This window comes from Cyprinus carpio, chromosome B5 (genome assembly GCF_018340385.1).
Source record: "Cyprinus carpio isolate SPL01 chromosome B5, ASM1834038v1, whole genome shotgun sequence".
Classification (NCBI taxonomy): Eukaryota; Metazoa; Chordata; class Actinopteri; order Cypriniformes; family Cyprinidae; genus Cyprinus; species Cyprinus carpio.
In genome coordinates this window covers 35,493,177-35,500,304 of record NC_056601.1, presented here as the reverse complement: position 1 = coordinate 35,500,304, position 7,128 = coordinate 35,493,177, and the positions used below count along the sequence as shown (strand labels likewise).

The 7,128-nt window shown below is 43.1% G+C and overlaps 1 pseudogene; it reads right to left on the bottom strand.

The window, feature by feature from the left end:
• Positions 1-1,270: 1,270 nt before the first annotated feature.
• LOC122137398 lies at positions 1,271-4,027 on the bottom strand (annotated as a pseudogene).
• Between the last annotated feature and the right edge of the window lie 3,101 nt (positions 4,028-7,128).

The following is a 7,128-nucleotide window of genomic DNA, read 5'->3' as shown; positions in this document are numbered from 1 at the left end:
CATCTGATGAAGATCTCTCACACAGGGCTGAAAGGAGAACAAAGACTGACCAGCTGCAACTGCAACAAGTCTGGACCAGAAGTCTGAAGATGACATCTGCACACAACAGAAATCATATTTCTATGGACTGTGTGACCCTTTTGCCTCTTTAGATGTGGCCAACGGTGCCAAGGGGGGAACTGTAGGGTCAAAAATAATCAAAGACTTTTACTTTCTTGTTCCAAACATATCTTGAGCAACAAAAGGGCCATTTTGGAATTCCTGAAGGCACAGAAGTTCTGATATCGATCAAGGCCTGTAGGCCAACATGTTTATACATCGGGGGTCTGCTAATTGTCACACCTTTTGCACAGTGGGTGAAGCTGTAGTCTGCTGATTGGTCAGTTTGAATGTCTCACATTTGGGTTTCAGTCACATGGTCAAGGAAGGGATAAAAGAAGACTGTAAATGTTGCTCGCGCTCTTTCTCTCTGCTGGTTTTTCTTTGCTGGAGCTCTCTTCTCAGGGCTCTGCCCTCTGCCGTCTCTCCCTCTTTTTCTCCCTCTCTACATCTTCCCCTCTCTCTTTCTCTCTCAGGTAATATTTTACATACATGTTAGGTACATTTAACTATATGTTTTACTACCCTTCATCTATTTTGTAACTGTAATATCCTTGATGCATCACAAATGTGGAGACATGAGATTTACTTAATCTTTATTAACAGGTGCAGAGCGGACTACGCATCACGACACCGTCACAGCAGATGAACTTCCAACCCCCCGGAACACACTCATCAAGAGAAAAGGTAACATAAGTAAACTCATGCCGCCCTCTACTGGACAACTTTGTTAAATGCATCCCATTTACTACATCCCGTTTCACCAGATAAAAATAGAAGATAATTTTTTTTATTAATCTTTGTTATATGTAACATATTTTACAACTATTGTGCATTTTACCCCATTTAACTATATATATCTATATATATATATAAGGGAACAACACAAAACCATAACATTTGTGCATTTTCAATATGAACTAGGGACTTCGGGTGGACTACCTCCGTCCCAGTGAGTTCCCGGACGCATTCTTGCCCTGTGGCAGGGGAACTCACTTCTAACTATTCATAGTCCTGTAAATAACTCGGAGTCTTCTTCTGTCTCGTCGACCCTCCTTAACTCTAAATGGCCTTTCACCACAGGAGATTCTGATCTTAACACCTCCTTGGTGATTTCCTCCTTCTGCTCCACATTAGTTGTCTTTGGGCAGTGTACCCCCCGCAGTTGATGTTAATCTCCTCCTCCTCTTTCAAAGATGTTTCCTCCAACTCCCAAAAGTGTTTCCTCTGCAGGCACAGCATACCGGCTCCTCACTTGATCTATGTGCCGGCGTACTACCTGGCCATTTCCAAGTGCAACAGTACAAGACACCGGTCCCGTCTGTTTCTGAACTGTCCCGGGAATCCAAATGGGCCCTGAACCAAAGTTCTTAGTGTACACTTGGTCACCTTCAGTCACATGTCTCTTTTTAGCATGTCGATCATGGTAAAATTTTTGCTTCATCTGTTTTTCCTGTAATTGACTTTTAAAATCTGGGTGGATGAGATCCAAGGTAGACCTTAGTTTTCTTCAACACCAACAGTTCTGCAGGGAGATTTCCCAGTAGTCGACTGTGGTGTGATCCTGTAACTGAACAGTGCTCTAGCCAGCTTTGTCTCAATGGAATCTCCTGTGCTCTTCTTCATTAGACTTTTGAACGTTTGCACCGCCCGTTCAGCCAGTCCATTAGAAGCTGCATGATACGGTGCTGTGGTGATGTGTTTGATGCCATTTCGGATCATGAACTCCTGGAACTCTGCACTTGTGTGAAACAACTGCCATTACCCGACACCACCATTTCAGGTATCCCATGTTGGCTACAACTTTGTCTCAGGCATTGAATGGTTACTGTAGAGGTAGACTTATTTAACGGGGACACGTCTAGCCATTTAAGAGTAGGCATCCACTATGATCAGAAACATTCTCCCTAACCATGGACCAGCATAATCAATGTGGATTCTTCTCCATGGCAGATTCGGCACCTCCCATGGATGTAAAGGTGCACAGGGTGGAGAATTTCTATTCTCTTGGCATGTGGCACAAGTTTTTACCATGCCTTCTATTTCTGCATCCATCTGTGGCCACCACATGTAACTTCGTGCCAAACCTTTCATTCGGGTTATTCCAGGGTGATTGATGTGTAATTGTTTCAATAGAGCAGCACGGCCCGGCGGGGGAATCACCACTCGCGCTCCCCACAGAACACAGCCTCCCTGTACACTGAGTTCCTCTCGTTTCTTAGTATATGCTCCAAAAACGGACTCATCCAGTCTCTTTGGCCATCCTTTGAGCACAAACTCTCGCACTCGAGCTAAAACTGCATCTTTGTCTGTCCATTTCCTCACTTGTTCCGCTTTGACAAGGGGCACATCATTTTCTTCAAGTAGGAGCACTCTTTCTTCCTCCGCTGGAGTCTCTACTCCTGTCTCTGTTAAAGGCAGTCTGCTAAGTCCATCAGCATTTTGATGTTCCTTGCCAGCTTTGGATCCACCCAATGTCAAAGCCCATCTCTGTATACGGGGCGATGCCATTTGTGGCACTTCTCTCAGTTCATTAAATAATGAAATCAACGGTTTGTGATCCGTTACAATGGTGAACTGCCTCCCATACAAGTATGTGTGGAATTTCTTCACACCAAAAATGACAGCTAGACCTTCCTTCTCTAATTGAGAATAATTCTTCTCAGCTGCATTTAGTGTTCGTGACACAAACCCGATCGGCCGCTCTGTGCCGTCCTCCATCCTGTGCGACAACACGGCTCCAACCCCGTATGGGGAAGCATCACAAGCCAGAATGAGCGGTTTCTGTATGTCATCATGCACTAGTATAGCTGATGACTGCAGAAGATCTTTTGACTTCTCAAAGGCTTCTTTTTGTTCGGAGCCCCATGTCCATTTGGACTCCTTCCTCAACAGTGCATGTAATGGTGCTAACAAGGTGGATAGACTAGGCAGGAACTTATGATAATAGTTCAACAAGCCTAAATATGCCTTCAATTCACTCACAGACTGCGGTGTGGGGGCTTCCTGGATCGCTGTGACTTTTTCTGTGACTGGTTGCACCCCTTCTGCGCTGATTTTGTGGCCTAGAAATACCACCTCCTCTCCAAGGAACTCACACTTGCTGCGTTTCAACCTCAGCCCACTTCTTTTTACTCTAGACAATACCTCGTCCAGGTTTCTTAGATGTTCTTCATCACTAGTCCCTGTGACTAAAATGTCATCCAAATAAACCGTGATGTGTGGCATGTTTTGCAAGATTCCTTCCATAGTGCGTTGGAAGATGGCTGGGCTTGACGCTACTCCAAATGGTAGCCTACAATAAGTGTACAGTCCTTTGTGCGTATTGATAGTGACAAATTTCTTTGCACTTGGGTCAAGCATGATCTGCTGATACGCATGACTCATGTCCAGCTTTGAGAATTTCTGCCTGCCCTCCAGCTAACTGTGCAAACAAATCATCCACTTTAGGAATAGGATATTGTTCCACACTGGATGCTCTGTTGACGGTGAGTTTATAATCCCCACAAATTCGAATGGAGCCATCTGGCTTCCTCACAGGTACAATGGGTGCTGCCATTCTGAAAACTGTACTGGTTCTATAATTTTCTCTTCCACCAGTCTTTGAAGCTCTGCCTCCACCAGGGGTTTTACTGCAAAAGGTAAACGACGAGGCTTATAGAATCGTGGCTGGGCTTCAGGGTTAACATGAATGTTCGCTGTGGTGCCCTTAAGCTGTCCCAGCTCTTCTTTGAACACTTCAGTGTGCCTGTCTAACACATCTGACAATTTTACAGCTGGAGTCATTGTTACTTTATTTACCAGCTGTGGCAGCAGCCCTAAGTCACTTAGCCAGCCACGGCCCAACAAATTTGGCCCTGCCCCTTCTACTACGACCATCGCCAGTTTTTTTTCTACTTCCTGGTATGTCACTCTTCCTGTTACCTGGCCCAGCACCCCCCATCTTCTCACCTGTATATGTCTTCAAGTTCATATTGCATGATCTTCACTCAAGCATGTCTGTTCTTTTCCAAAGCTTGGAGTATTGTTCCTTGCTGATGATTGTGACACCACATCCTGTGTCAACTTCAAACTCCACTTCCATGCCATTCACCTTTAACTTTTGTGTGATAGGAGCCACCTTAGGTAGGTTTTGTGATACACTGTAAATTGTATTGATGTCACTTGCATCCTCCACATCACTCACTTCCTCCTCTTTGACTAAATGTGACCTCCTATCTTTCTCTTTTTCCTTTCTCTCCACTCTATGTCCTTTGAACGGTGCTTTCTGTGAACTAGCCCCAGCTCGCTTCGACCTTCATGCTCGTTTTTATGTGTCCACGCTTCCCACATTTATGACAGAGTTAATTCACAAACCTGCATTCCTCGGGCGCATGATTCCCTTTACATCTGTAACACACAAAATCTTTTTTTGGGCCTTTCTTGTCCGGCGAATACACTCTATGCACCGACGTTTGTCCTTTTAGCATCCTCGTTGCTTGCGCTGTCTCTTCTGATAACATCCCTTGTAAATCTTTTACATTTTTGTTTGCCGACTCCATTGCCTGACAGATACTCAGTGCTTTCTCAAAGTTTAAGTCCACTTCCGACAATAGCCGTCTCTGCATCCTGTCATCATTGACTCCACACACAAGTCTGTCACGTAACATTTGCGAAAGCGTGGCCCCATACTCACAATGTGTTGCCAATTTTTTCAGTTCAGCCACATAGTCAGCAACAGTCTCTCCATTCTTTCGTGTGCGTGAATTAAACTTAAATCTTTGCACGATTTCACTCGGCTTTGGATTGTAATGGGCTTTGAGCACGTTTATCAACTCCCCATATGTTTTCTCTCCAGGAGTCATGGGACACAGCAAACTTCTCAACAAACTGTAAGTGGCTGCACCTACCCCACTTAATAGCACTGCTTTCTTTTTTGTCAGCGTCGGTAATCTCGTTTGCTTGAAAGAAAAACTCCAGCATCTCACTGTATTCCTCCCACAATTGTGTCTCACCGTCAAAAGGGCTCACCGTTCCGACCAGCGCTGCCATCGTTTTTATCCACAGTCTGCTCTTCTCCGCACGTGGACTGTACTCCGTGTACAATTCTCAACCTGGTTCCTTAGTGCCTTTTTATCCTCGTCGCCAATTATGTAATATCCTTGATGCATCACAAATGTGGAGACATGAGATTTACTTAATCTTTATTAACAGGTGCAGAGGCGGACTACGCATCACGACACCGTCACAGCAGATGAACTTCCAACCCCCCGGAACACACTCATCAAGAGAAAAGGTAACATAAGTAAACCCATGCCGCCCTCTACTGGACAACTTTGTTAAATGCATCCCATTTACTACAGTAACCAATTCAAGTGTAACCATAACAAAATATTGTTATTAAACCATTTCAATTATTAATTATGTGCTAACTAATCTTGATTCAATATTAACTTTGAAGTGCTACCTATTGCAATACAATATAGTCACTTAATAGCAACGCTCTACCCACATATTTAGCTATTGTAACTGCGCTTATTTCCGTCGTTGGTATAAGTGGCAGTGGGTGGTAACAGACTAGAAATGTACAGTTTTATACCATTGTGCTGATAACGTTTCTTTAGTCCTTCGGCAATCCTACAGCCTGAACCACTGTAGGAAACCACCCTTACACTAATATCGTTATCTTTATAGTTATCTTTACACAGAGAAGGTGGATCACGTCAGGATTACACTTTAAAATCACTTTCAGTTTCAGCTGCCATTTATGGTGGCTTAGATTCCATCAGTAACACACTCGTTTTCAATTGTTGTTTGCTGTGTAACATTGGAGACAGCTTGTCCAAAAAGGCTTCAGAGTAATCTATTACTGTTTGGCTTTCTCTAATATAATAAGCAGCTGTATGTGAGACGAGAGCTAAAAAAACCCCAGAAACCCCAGAAATTCCCTCATCATAAGCAACAAAGTGCAGATGTACGTAAGCTGTAAGTTAGAGATTAATTTATCATACCGTGTATGGACAGCTTCATTGATTATAAGAGGAGTTATGAGTGCTTAAACACTAGCTAGACTGAATGCTCATTTAGTGTGGTCTTTCACTGGATGATTCCGTATAATAAAATTAATTTAGAATGCTCCAAAAATTCAAGAGATGGAGTCAAAAGAGGACACAACTAGAAATCAGTGGTTAAGTTGTATTTACAACACTGTTCCAGAACAGTTTAACCCAAATATACAGATGTTTGCAGCGCATTTTACGGAGGACTGTTTCTTGATCCTGGGAAGGCTGTGCACAGTCTGGCACTTCTGACTCACAGTCTGTAAGTACATTTGCATATTTAAAGGATTTGCCACTGATGATTCAAACGTGAGTTTTGAGCAGTAGTGTAGTGCTTGCTATTTGTCCTTTCTCAGATCACAAATGCAGACATGGTTTTATGTTTACGCAGCGCAATACGCTAAGCAACGCAATGCAACGCGTAAAAAGACAGTATAACTCATTATAATCAATAATTATGGGCCCACTGGATGCCACAAATGCTTTGTTTATAATGGGTTTTATTGGTTTTGTCTTGTCGAACCGGGACACAAGGCATCACAGTATGTTAAGGGGCGTAACATTTCTGTCACACGCTTGAGGTATTTGGCCAATCACAATGCACTGGATAGCTGGCCAATCAGAGCACACCTCGATGAGCTTCGTAAAAATCGACGCATTTCTGGAGCAACAATAATGTACATTATGTGGAAAATAATGTGTTTTTGAACCTTAAACCGCATAAACACATTGCATTACACCAAATACACAAAATAATGTTCTTTTTAGCAACGTCATTTGACCCCTTTAAATCATTACAAAATAATAATAATGGTGAATTGTTTCATGTATTGTGTGATCTTTTTTTAGTAGTAAGACAGGCTTTTACAAAGTCAACACGCAAAATCAATCTTCTACTCCATCAGAAATAACAGAGTCACAGACAAACGAAAGGGCATTGAGTGATGCAGGTGATGCAATCCAGAGGTCAGTTTGACCCTGAAGAACACTA